This window comes from Mustela nivalis (genome assembly GCF_964662115.1).
Source record: "Mustela nivalis genome assembly, chromosome: Y".
NCBI classification, from domain to species: domain Eukaryota; kingdom Metazoa; phylum Chordata; class Mammalia; order Carnivora; family Mustelidae; genus Mustela; species Mustela nivalis.
The window spans coordinates 30,637,160-30,650,855 of record NC_139041.1 but is presented as its reverse complement, the minus strand read 5'-3'; the positions used below and the strand labels follow the sequence as shown (position 1 = coordinate 30,650,855).

The 13,696-nt window shown below is 47.0% G+C and overlaps 1 long non-coding RNA gene across 1 annotated transcript; it reads left to right on the top strand.

The window, feature by feature from the left end:
- Nucleotides 1-5,602: 5,602 nt before the first annotated feature.
- LOC309856900 lies at nucleotides 5,603-13,446 on the top strand. The gene is made up of 3 exons (XR_014307403.1): nucleotides 5,603-6,076; nucleotides 10,346-10,483; nucleotides 12,671-13,446. It is a non-coding gene; the product is annotated as an uncharacterized lncRNA (long non-coding RNA).
- Nucleotides 13,447-13,696: the final 250 nt, after the last annotated feature.

Here is a 13,696-nt window from a genome sequence, read left to right as displayed (position 1 = left end):
TTCTGGAGGAGGTTTTGGGGACCTGTAGGCTAGATAGGAAGGGGAGGGTCTGTTGAATAAAACTTCTCAGAGTGTATATTTACTGAGAATGGGAAAAAATGTACAAGTTCAGCTTTTATAAAAGTGGACGAACACCGCCCATTTGTTTTCACTTCTGGCCTCTGCCCGGGCTACTTCAGGTCGTGGCGTCTGCGTTCTGAATTGGTCAGGAGAGGAGTAACAGAACAATTCAGATACAGCTGTGGGTCACCGCTCTGCTGCAAGGCTGCGATCCTGCCGCCATATCCCGTGACCCACGGGTGACGAAGTGCGCATTTCTGTCCCCGAGACCTTGCATGCTCAGGCTGGTGAACCACACTGGCGACCGTGTGGTCTTTGCTGCAGGCCTGTCAGACTTCTTGCGGGTGAGCGCCCTGGGGTACCCTGACACACCAGTCTGGGACGTGGGGACCCCAGATGTTCACTCCATTTTCAGACCTGTCTGCTGTTCTGTCGCACGTCTGTGCCCTACAAGACAGGCATTCTGGAAGCGTGTTTTCTGCATCTCCCGTTAAAGAGGAGAAAGACAGTGCACGACCGCACGGTGTGTTCCTTGTGCGTGGTGCGTCTTGAGTCAAGGTGATGCAGTGAGCATCCCACAAAGCCCAAAGTGTGTATTGCTAGCCTCCTGCCTCTCCACCAGATGCCCCAAACGCTCATGGCCATCCCAGCGCCATCTGAGACAGGCAGGCGGACAGGACAGAGATGGTAGAACAGCGCAGGGACAGAGTCTTTCGCAGATTCGACCAAAGCGTAGAGCTCCGCTGGCTTCCATCGGGTCATCAAATTCAAAGTCGAGGCCTGCCCGATAGTGTTCTCCAACCTGGTGAAGACCATGTCAAGGGGTGTTCACACGGCTGACGGCACCAGGAGGGGGACACATGTGCCGTCCCTGGAGGGCTCTAAGAAGGATGCAGTTTGCGTCCCAAAGTGAGGGAAGTTCTTTAAAAACAAGGCCAAGCCTTACCAGTTGGGCCCCACACGGGGCCCACTCGAAAGAGAGTAAGATGACACAAAAATAAAAAAGAAAACAAACCCTTGGTTGTTAGGTCCCAACGCCAGGAAACATCGTTTTTTCATTGATCAGCACACCTCTTTGCTTGCTTTCCTTCGTCACGTCGAAAGGGAGGCCAAGACGATAAAAGATAGAGTGGCTACTCAAAACAGGCGACCCGGCTAACAAACATGCGTGGCCCTAGCACACATCCCGGGCAGCAAAAGGATATCCGCTGGCTGAGCGGTGACGTCTGAGCAAGTCCTGAGATCGTAGTGGACAGCGATCTCTGGCTTCTGATAGTTGCACCGTGGCTATGTAAGCAGTTTCCATTTGGCAAGTTTGGGTGGAGGCTGGAGAGGTCTGTGCCACTCGCAACGTTTTCGTAGGTCTGAAGCTACTTCAGGATGGAAAAGTTAGTGGTTTTTTTTTTTTTTTTTTTTTTTTTTTCAGTTTTCAAGGTTTTCCTTTTGCTCCTCCAAAGGCCCTGCCTAGTATCTCTCTAGTCCTCTCATGTCCTCGGGGGAGGGGGCTCCCGTGTGTGCAGTTCCAGTATGCCGTCCTGAACAGGATCCAGCAGAACGAGTCTCGGGGCTCGTGCCTGCGTGTGCTTCGGACCCCAGCGCCTCTAACTCACCTGCCCACGAAGCCGTCAGCCCTCAGAGCTCCCGGTGGGGAGCTGCGTATATCCGTGCTTGTCTGCTGGGGGTGCGCGGTACGAGGGAGCGCTCGCTGTACCCACGAGTATTGAACAAGCAAGCGAACAAAGCAGGGCATACAGTGTGCATCACAGAGTGGCGTGAGGTTGCCTCTGCTTTTACCCCGGGAGACCCCTGCGGGTCGATCAGGCCCTTCGCGTGCTCTATCTGCTCTCACGCCAAGAATGGTTATCTTCCTTCCGGCACAGATACAGATGCTCGAGCTGTCAGACCTGTTGCCGAGGGACGTAACACATTCACGTATCTCCTTCACTCCTCTCTCCTTTCCTTTTTCTTTCCCCCCCTAAGAAGCAGAGGAGTATACCAACCACATTTTTGAAATTTTTCTATTTAACAAGGTTGGTGGAGGGGCACCTGGGCAGCTCAGTTGGTTAAGCATCTGCCCTTGGCTCAGGTCATGGTGCAGGGGTCCTGGATCGAATCCTACATCGGGCTCCCTGCTCAGCAGGAAGTCTGCTTCTCCCTGTGCCTCTCCTCCTGGTCATGCTGTCTCACTCTCTCTCTCTCATATAAATAAATAAAATCTTTAAAAGAAAAGTGTTGGGAACTTTTCCCTTAACTAGTCAACATAGTCTTGACTTGCTAGGTAATACTGCGCTCGAAGGAGAGAAATGGCTCACCGAATGTGTTCTTGGACTGGGATCCCAGTTGTAACCTTGGTTATAAAGGTCACTGGGTGTGTGTTTCACTTACATCTTTGTACATATCTCTACTCATTTTCTTGGGATAAATACCTTATCGTGGAAACACTAAGTGATTCTGGAGGAATTGGGGTTTCTATATAGAACTAGTCCTAGGTGCCAGTCAGCTGACGTGATAGGACTTTCCAGGAACTTCATGTCTACAGATGCCCCATTGGAAGCTATTCCCAGTCGTAGGTCAGTTTCTCACAGATGAGAAATTATTACACATAGTCTAGACGGACGGTCTCCCCCGGGTGTGTGATGTGTCAACAAGGCTGTAGTCAGGCCCAGAGAAAAGGAGGCACTCCCCCACGAATTAAGGGCATCGTCTCTAGTATTAGCTGCCCGCAGTCTTTCTCAGCGCAGCGCGGCCTGGTGGGTGCCATTTCTGCCTACACCTGCCTATACACATTGCCACAGCCTATTAAAACAACAACAACAACAACAAACAGTCCCTTCTTCCTGAAGATGTGGGTTAGATGCCGTGCCAAGGGCAAGAGCAGCAGCAAGTAGGAGACAGGTCTGACTGAGATATATCTTAAAAGCGGACTCTGGGCGCCTGGGTGGCTCGGTGGATTAAAGTCTCTGCCTTTGGCTCAGGTCATGATCTCAGGGTCCTGGGATCGAGCCCTGCATAGGGCTCCCTGCTCAGCGGGGAGCCGGTTTCTCCCTCTCTCTCTGCCTGCCTCTCTGCCTATTTGTGATCTGTCAGATAAATAAAAATCTTTAAAAAAAAAGTGGTCTCTGATGGTCTACTGGCAAGCCTTACCTACCCCCTCAAAGAAAACCTAAAGGAGAGGATATGTGACGAAGAAAAGAAAGCAAAGGGGTGCGCTAATCAATGAAAGAACAATGTGTCTTGGCGTTGGGGACCGAACCAACAAGGGTTTGTTTTATTTTTTTATTTGTTTTTATTTTTGTGTTCTCTTACTCTCTTTTGAGTGGGCCCCAACTCACGACCCTAAGACTAAGGCCCAGAGACCAAAGCCCAAGCTGCCGTCAAGAGGCCCCCGTCTAACCACCTGAGCCCCGCCCCGGATGTCCCCTGTACCTAGCAACTGAGAACTTGGAAAGCGAGAACAATTGGGGGCAGAATGTGGGGACCGCGGAAGGCGGGGAGGTGGGGACGGCCTTAAAAGTGAGCGGCTGGCTGGTGCGGTGGCAGAGATCTTCTGTGGGCCCTGCGGAAGGGCCGCCACGGAGAAGCCCTGAGGTTGTCCTTAGAGGAGCGGCGTGGGCTTCTGCACGCTCAGCTGGGTGGCAAACTGTCCTCTTCCCCAGATACTCGGTCCCCGGGAGACCGCGTCCCTGCCGGGCGGAGGTATGGCCCTTCTCGCTGTGTGTGTGTGACGGTGGGGAGAAGAACACAGACGGGTTGCTTGACTGCACTAAGTGTGCGGTTCGTGGGCACGTGTACGACGGCCCTCCACCGCCATCACCATCCCCGGCCGGGACCCCTTCCTCTTCCCAAACTGAGCGCCCGTGCAGCGCCACCCGCCACATCCCTCTGTCCCCAGCCCCTGGCCACCGTGTCCTGCTTCCCGTGTCTAGGACTCCGGCTGCTCTAGGTGCTGCCTGGAAGCAAGTCCGGCGCTTTGTCCCGGGGACTGGCTTGTTTCCCTGCGGTGTCTGCAAGGCTCGTCCGAGTCGGAGCCAGTGTGAGACTCCCTTCCACTTTCAGGCTGGTGGGGAGACTCGGGGGGGTGTAGAGACCCCGTTTTGTCTCTGCAGCCATCCATGCTGGACACTCGGGTTTCTGCCTCTTGGCTGTGAACATCGAGGCGGGAAGGGGGTGGTGCGCGGGTGTCTTTCTCTTCCGTTGGGTCTGCACCCGGAGCTGGGATCGCTGGGTCACGTGGTGATTTCACGTTTAATTTTTCGAGTTTTTATCGTGTTTCCTGTCCTCTCCTCCGTTGTGTTTTGACTCCTTGATCATCCTACAAGTGTTTGTCTCAGTCGCTCTCAAAGATGAACTTGCTGTTCCTTGCTCTCCCATCCGGATGCCCCTTCCTGGTCTCTCCCGGCGTGGATTCGAGCGGCAGCACATCAGCGTCCCCCACCAGGGCAGACCGAGGGCGGTGGACGGGGCTGACCAGCGCGGGGCGGCGCCCTTCCCCTCGGCACCACCTAATCCCCCTTCTGTCTCCCTTCCGTAGCCTTTGGGCTGTGACGCCACAGGCACGTCGTCGTGAGACAGCCTCACTGGGGTTCTTGTAGGTCACCGCCGCTTATTTTGTTGGTATTTCATTGCCCGGTTTCAGGTCCATCTTTCATCCTCCACAAGGCCCATCTCTGCTGAAACTGCTTCTCTGCACGTGTCCTCACCCTCTGCTTCCCCCTTTTCTCTTCCATATTCTCCCATTACCCGATATATGGAGCCCTCCAATTGGACCTCCTTGGCTAGTAAAACAAACAAAAAATCTGACCGTCTCTGGGACAGGCCCTCGTTCCGCCTTAGACCTAGAGACTTTCCAATCGGAACCAAAGACGTGTCAGAAGTCAGGCAAAGTGTGAGGTGTACATTAACAAATGTTAGTGAAGACTAGCACCTACTAGAACACTCCACTGAAAGGTTTCCCATCTTGGAAAAAGCATTTCAGAGTTCACAAAGCTCTGTTAAATTCGAAGGCTGGAAACTACGTTCAGGTTATGAGCCAGAGTCTGGTAAGAATATCTGTGTTTTAAACTTCCCGAGGCCAGAAAATAACCAGAAAACTACAATGAGGCTCAGTCTTAAAGTGCCTCTTGTTCCTAAGGGTCCTTTACACGGAGCGCCCATGGTGATTCCATATACGCAGTCATCAAACTCAGACAGGCGAGCCACAGCAAGCCTTACAAGGAGGCGGGGAAAGTAGATTCCTCCTACCTTGCTGGTAGGATTAGCAAATGGTGCGGCCATGTAGGGAAACAATTTGGTGGTCCCCCAAAATGTAGACATAGAGTTAGCCTGTGACCCAGCAGTTCTGCTCCTAGGTACATACCCAAGAGAAATGAAACTATATCCATACACACACTCAGACATTACCGTTCACGGCAGCATCCCTCATAACAGCCCAAAAAGGAAAACCACACGAGTGCCCACCTTCTGCTAAGTAAACGGTAGTGTAGCTGTACAGTGGAATATTACTAGGCCACGAAAAGGAACAGAGTCCCCACACATCTCTAGATGAGCCCCCAAAACATGTTCAGAAGAAGCCAGACACACCGGCCGCATATGGTAGGACTGTGTTTATGTGAGCTAGAACAGGCAGATCTGTAAGAACCAGGGGTGGGGGTGGGGCGGAGCAGGAAGGAGGAACTCCTAAGGAGGAGGCATTGCCTTTATGATTCTCTTAGGGAGTTTAGTAAATGGTAGACGAACCCTAAAATGGCTGTCCTTTCCACTCAGGTCCCATGTCACAGTGGCCCCATTATTCCAGAATTCTCTCCCAAGGTTTTAGAATGTTGGATAAGTGCTGATGTAGGTTTGTCAGTGGTTCATAAGTGGGGCCAGAGGACTTCGATGAGATGAGATCCTGACTGTTGTGACAACATCCTTCAAAGTCCCAGTGGCCCCATCCGAAGGTGGGTTGGAAGTGGCCTGTTAGCAGAGAAGGCATCGGCTGCCTGATGGCAGAGGGGGTAGCAAGCATCCACAGAAGGTAAGTAACCCCAGGCCGATGGCAAGAAGCAGATCTCCCCCGGAGCCAAAGACAAACGGGTCGGTGTGCCCACTTTTCCCATTAGGTCATGGAGCTTTGTAACATTTCCGTGAGAGCAAGAATGTGATCATGTTCCTCTTGGCCTCCTGGCAGGGTTACAGAGAGCCTGGGGGTTCTATTAGGAGTTTCTGACTCAACAGGCCATCAGCGCTGGGCTGGGTCTCCATCCCACAGATGACCTCAGGTTTGAGCAGGAGTTTTCTGGAGGAGGCCTCTGGGGACCCATCTGACGCACTCAACAAAGTCCCCATGCCGCCTGGGTCCTGGCCTCCTGCTAAGTGCATTATGAGTAAGTGAGACACTGTTTTCTGCCCAGCTAGAGGGCGTGTGTCACTGAGTACTTACGACAAGCACCACAAATGCTATCATAACCATTTGTGCAAGCTGGGTAGTGTTCCATCGTACAGATAACCCCACAAGTCCTTTGTCCCTCGTACTGTAGGTGGTGGTTTCGGTTGTCCCCATCTCTATCCTGAACCGTGCTTCTGCTGATTTGCCTCTTTCCCTACGTTTTTAGAATTTAGTGTATCATTTACACACAATTTGTAGATTGCTGAAAGCAATATCCTCTAAGTTCTGTTTGTTTGAAAATATAGTCACTTTTCATAAAAACCCTTGTTAATATATATTTATCACATAAATTAATAAGCAATCTTATATTTCTCAGTTTTAATTCCTAATACGGTAAGTATGGATGGATGCAAACTGTGGGAACAAAAACTCTTTGGGGTCAATACCTTTTTTTTTTTGTTTGCTTCTTATCGCAGGAAAATATATATCACATTATTGACCATTTTAACCATTTTTAAGGGTACAGGTCTCCAGAACGTTTGACCCAGTAACTGCCTGCCTCTCCCGCTTCCAAGTGCAAAGTGCAGAGACCTTTTCGGTCCCGAGACCAAGAAGTTGAGGAACTGCCGACGTGGCACTGAGCCCGGGGCTCGGAGGTGCTTCGGGAGGCCGGGCCGCTGCCCACGAAGTCCTCCTGTGCCCTCCCCTCCCTGTCCGTCCTCCCCGAGGTCCAGCTCAGCCCGGGGCCCAGCAACACTCCCTTCCCTCTGCGGTGCTGCGACCTGCCTCTGTCCTGCTTCTCGGTTAACTGATCATTTACCTTTTAAGAGCACTACGTGTTTCTGGCAGAAAATTGAGACCGTGGCAGAGAGGATTCTGGGCAGCGAAGGGAAGGCTGTACCTCCAGGGCCCTTAGCCAGTCCTCCTTCCCAGAGGCCACAACTCTTAAACATTTCCCGCACCCAGAATTCTCTGTTCATATGCAAGCATGTTTCCTATATTGTGTTTATACATATTTAAACGTGTTAGATGTTCGCCCTTGTTTTCACTGACACGGAGCCATTGATTTATTTCAGAGAGAGTGAGCACGGTGGGGCACAGAGGCGAGAGCAGGGGCAGAGGGAGACGGAGAGAGGATCCAAGCAGACTCCGCGCTGAGCACAGAGCCTGACGCGGGGCTGGATCTCGCGACCCTGAGATCACGACCCCAGCCATAACCAAGAGTCGGACGTAACCGACCATATCCCCCAGGCGCCCCAACCGAGCCATTTCTATACACTTGCTTCTGCAACATGCATTTTCACTGAGCGAGATATTTCTAACGGCTTTCCTCGCAGACACACACCTCTTGCTCGCACGCAAACCACGCGTGAATGGTAAATAAATACATGCCAGTGTGGGAGGCCCCCACGGGAGGTCTGGAGCCCTCCATGCCCTCCATGCACGGCCCTCCACTCCCGCTCATACTCCTCACTACACTTGCGTCCCGTTGCCTGTGCCCCTGTTTTTCCCCATTTGGAAAAGTGATAGACTCTTACCTTGAAACACGAAACAGTGGGCTGCCTGGGTGGGCTCAGTTAAGCGGCTGCCTTTGGCTCCGGTCGTGATCCCAGGGTCTTGGAATGGAGTCCTGAGTTGGGTTCCCTGCTCAGTGGGGAGGCTGCTTCTCCCTGTCCCTCTGCTACTCCCCCTGCTTGTGCTATCAAATTAATGAATCTTTTTAAAAAATGAAAAAAAAATCACTAGTAATCCCAAAAGAGGCATGTTGTCTTGCTTATTTAGGGTGGGCAAAAATAAGATCACACTAGGAACTTGGGAGTTTTATTATCTGTTTTACATTCACCTACCACGGGTGTTTTCCCGCATTGTGAAATACTCTTCTACTGTTACATCTGCTGTGTCTTATGGCAAATGAATGACCAATAACGTCCTGCAGTGTAGTTATGTATCAGATATAATTCATCCTCCATAGCTTCATAATATCAATGAAGCCTTAGTTATTGTTTCTATTTTAAAAAATCAGGCTCATGGCAGAAATGCCTTAAAAGGTTTGAACAGTCAAAGTGGGTCAGTGGGTCAATGCCTCTGCGTTCGGCTCAGGTCATGATCTGGGATCCCAGGAATAGAACCCTGTATCAGACTCTGTTCAGTGGGGAGCCTGCTTCCTTCTCTCTCTCTGTCTCTCTGCCGACTTGTGATCTCTGTCTGTCAAAATCACCAAGTAGCAGGTTTTGCTCTCGCCACTGTAGGATGGATTCTCACCACCATGTCCATGGGCCTCATGGACTAGACAGTGTGGAACATGGACAACACCTCCCTCTTGCTCTCTGGCTTGGTGTACATGGGAACGTGGAAAATCTGCGTTGACCACCACGTCAGCAACCATAACAAAGCCACCCTGTGTCACTGTTACAGCTACTGTGACGTCTATCTCCCACTTGATATTCATGTTTCCCAAAACCTCCTGCTGATCGCTAGCATTCTAGGCCTCCTGGGGCAAGCCTCCATCATTTTTGCTCTCAGGAATGCCTACCTGGGAATTCTGTGGGAGAACGCCACCTTCAATCCATTCATTGCTTCAGGAATTCTGAACCTGGCCTCCAGCGTTATCACTCAGTGATAAGTGAGCAGGATATTACCTTCTCCCCCACTCCCAACCCCCATCACCCCCTCCCCCCATCTCTATCTATACCTTCAAGCTAAACACTCAGGAAATCGGCAGTGCCTTTCTGGTGGCGTGCCTGGCTGCCTTCATGATGTTTCTGAGTGGGTTGATTTTCCTTTTTTTTTTTTTGAGTGGGTTGATTTTCCTGTCCCACAAATACAGGATGTTCTATCAAATATCCCAAAGATTCCAGACCATGGCAAAGGTAATATGTGCAGAAAGTGATTCTTTCTGTTATCTTCTGTGCCTTTAGTTTATTGAGTCAATGTTTCATTGCTTGAATTAAGGACATTTCATTAAAAAAAATTTCCTCACCTGCCAGTTGGTCTTACAGGATCTGAATTTTAATTATTGTTGAATAAGTAATCAATACTATAAACCTAGTGTACAGTTTTGGAAGGTGAAAATGTTTTGGATATGGATGATTGCAATTATGTACAATAATGTGAATATCTTTAATGCTGCTGAACTGTACACTTCAAAATGTTTAAAAAGGCAATTTTATGTGATGTATTTTATTACAGTAAAGTAGAAAAAAATGACAGATGGCCATGATTGTAATTGACCTAGAATTTGTCTACTTTTTATTCTGTTTAATGTGAATAAACGCCATCTGCTATTAGGAGAGCCAAGAAGCAGTGTCTAAGTCTGTCTTTGCCCTTTATATCTATGTGACCTTGTGTAAGTTACCTTACTTCACTGTGCTCTGTCTTCGCATCTAGAAAATGGGATCAAAACTGTGGATCTATCATTGGGCTGTTATGAGGATTGAATGTTTTGTTTTTTGTGTTGTTTTTTTTTTTTTTTTTTTCAGAATTCCTTGGAAACTTTATTTAGCCTCATTATATTGACTGTAAATCTAAATTGCCTCTATCCTGTATACCCTTTTGATTGAGTAAAATTTTTGGAGAAATAACAATATTGACATCATTTGCTTTACTGATCCACAAACTTTTCCCAAAGGGAATATTTAATAACTAAAATACCATGTAACATAAGTTAATATCTAAGATTTCATGTCATAATCCAGAATGGTACTAATACCCATTGAATGGCAGTTACCAGAAATTTTAGCTTAGTCCTAGAAGTAGTAAACAATTTTAAAGTGTAGGATTGAATGTTTTAATATTCAAAAACTATTTGGAATGGGTCATGACCTATACAAAACAAGGTATGTGTAATATTTGGTAAAGGGCACAATATGTTGGGTTACAATATGTTATGGTTACCTAACCATACTTCTTTTACTATAGGTGGATGATCTCTCTTCATGGATTTTTGAATGTTGACTGGAACATTTCCCTTTCCTGATTGAAATTTCCTACTGCTATGAAGACTATTTGCCTTTCTCTAATCTTCTGAATGCTTGACTACTTCTACATGGCCCTTGGGTAAAAAAAATTTTTTTACGATTTTATTTATTTATTTGACGCACAGAGATCACAAGCAGGCAGAGAGGCAGAGAGAGAGGAGGAAGCAGGCTCCTCGTTGAGCAGAGAGCCAGATGCAGGGCTCAATGCCAGGACCCTGAGATCATGACCTGAGCTGAAGGCAGAGGCTTTAATCCACTGAGCCACCCACGGACCCTTGGGTAAAATCTTAAAAAAAGATATAGGGAGTCTTTCACATTTGGTCTTCAGGAAAAACATATTCCCACCCCTCTAGTTTCAGATACAGCAGTACCAAAACTTCTGTGAACTGGCATATTGTCCTGTATTTCTGATCTTCTCTTTCCTAATTCCTTTATGCTGTCAAAACTCACGGTTCCTGTGGTCTGTTAACTTCAGACCTACATTGGTAAAGAAATACTATTCCTGGACAGTGAGGCAATCAGCCTCGCAGGTGACCCCAAACTCATTTGTCCAATGTCACTAAAATTCCTGCCTTTGTACCATTAGGAAGCACATTCCCCAGGAGATTGTGGAACAGCAGATACAATGTTGGGAATATCAGTCTTCATAGCAAGGAGGTGTATTTCTGCACAGGAAATGGTTGATGTTATTCATACACCAACCCTTGCCTCATTCCCTTCTGCTAATCAGCAGATAAGCTCCAAGAAAAGCATGTTCTGGTTATCCCTGTCACGAGCTCCCAAGGAGTCAAATGGAAAAATAAGTAATTTGGCCACAATCTAGATTTTGCATCATGCAAAATACATCAACTTATTGGGACACCAGGGGGGCTCAGTTCGTTGAGTATCTGGCTCTTGATATTAGCTCAGGTCTTGATTTCAGGGTTATGGGTTTGGGGCCTGTGTTGAGCTCTGCATTGGGTGTGGAGCCTACTTAAGTTTAAAAAAAAAATTATACTATTTTTAAGTAGTAACCAAAAGAATCCAAGTCTAAAGGTAGAGTTTTAAGCAAGCGGTGGGCAAAAAAATTAAATAGGCAGGATGTGTTGTTCACAACACATTATAGATTGTCCAGGTCATGTTTATTCTGTTTTTCATTTAAAAATATGTACTTTGGGGCACCTGTGTGGTTCAGTGGGTTAAAGCCTCTGCCTTTGGCTCAGGTCATGATCTTGGGGTCCTGAGATCAAGCCCCACACCGGGCTCTCTGCTCAGCAGGGAACCTGCTTCCTCCTCTCTCTCTGCTTGCCTCTCTGCCTACTTGTGATCCCTGTCTAATAAGTAATAATCTTTTTAAAAAATAATAAAAGTATATGTACTTTATTAAAAACCATATAAATTTTAGGAAAATATGGATGAGTCTCTGCCCCTACTCTTTTTGTATGCATCCTTCTAAAAAAAATTTTAATGGCCCATTTTTAAAAAAGATTTCTTATTTATGTACTTGAGAGTGAGCACAAGCAGGAAAGCCACAAGGAGAGGGAAAGGGACGGGGAGGGGCTTGCTTCCTGCTGAGGACCCTGAGATCATGACCTGAGCCAAAGTCCAATGCTTAACTGACTGAGCCACCCAGGCATCCCTCATACTTCTAAATTTTCTAAAAGTGTATGTACATATCTATTTGTGGAACTGTAAAGAAATTAGGTGTGTTTTCTATTGACACAAATGATCAGACCTTATATATTTGTTTTGCTTTTTCTTTTTTGTGTACTATAGAAATTTGTTCCGACAATTCACATGGATTAAGTCATTGGTAGTAATGGCCTTGAAATGTAATCTTGGGTGTACAATAATGTAGTTAATCATTTCTCTATTACTAGACATTTATTATTATTTACTTCTAGTTTTTCTCTGTGATAGATGGTACAGAAACTAAGATCTCCCTTTGCATATTTTTGCATATTGTTATGAATACCTTGTTATAATTTCCAGAATTGGAATTGTTGAGTAAGAGGGTGAGCATTTCAACTCTTGGGAGATATGTCACATTGCATTCCAAAAATGTTTTGCAAATTAATACTGTTACCATGGTCATTCTATCATTGCCTAAAATATTTAGAACACTAATTGAAAGCCAATATATATGTAGGATACTTACATGTAACTTTTAGAAAGAGGGACAAGACATCAATATTTAGCATTTTTTAAATTGTGGCTCACTCCATGTTTATTTTTTTCTCTTTGGCGTTCCTGGCTCGACTTCATGATGCCTCCAACTTGTCTTCAGTCAATCTGAATTGAAACACTCTTTTCTCAAAGTGTTGGGCCTCTTCTTTAGTTATTTGGCCTGGGCTTTAGGCATCAGCCTAGCCAGCAGCAGATCCTGGCGGGTATGGGAGTTTAACAGCAACGTTGTTCCCATTGTGTTCATTGGACTTTGGGAAGTTTTCTATTTTCAAAAATTTAACATCTCTGGCTCCATTGTTGAGTTGCCCATGCATAACAGGATGAATGGTAGCTGGGTCATTTCAAATGAAATCTGGTATGGGCAGGATCTGATACTGTTAGCAAATTTTATGAAGTCAGTAGTCCTGATTTTTGGCTCAGTGGCACTTTTAGTGTGCTGGATCCATGTCCCATACCAAGATTTCCTTCGATCGTGTTACAACATCTGTGCCTTCTTCCTTGTCTTCAGCAGTAGTTGTACTATGATTACAGTGAGCTGGAATTTTGCTGTAGATTTTTATGGCCAAAGCACCCTTGACTTCCCACTTAGCTTTCCCACTGGAAAAGCAATGCTAATAAAGAAACACTTCTCCTATGTGTTTCCACTAGGAGTCACAACTGCCACAATATCGCTATTAAGTGCTGCCATGTTTTTCTGTGAAACATTTTCCATGAAACAGTGGAGTCAAGTGAAACCCATGGCTGTGGGCAAATGTCCAAAATAAATGATCTGAATGAAGGGCCTACTCTTGTAATGGCTGTCAGTGTTTTTTTTTTAAATAAATATCTACCTACATACATTGTTCTAATCATCTACTCATTTAAAATAAAAACATGTTTGGCTTTTCAGAGTGTGCCTGAAGCTTTTATTGTCATGTTCTCTGTTCTGCAAGCATCTTCCTTTCTTTGAAGCTGTAGGCAAACATACTGTTATGGAACCTGGACAGGATCATCCAAGTGAAGCAGCAGCACTGGGGGATCTTGGAGGATACAAGATTTACTTAATGGAGGCAGGCTCAGAGGAGAGTGATCTCCAGAGGTCCGAGCCCCAGTACAAAGTGGGTAGTTATACGCTTTTCCTTCTCTA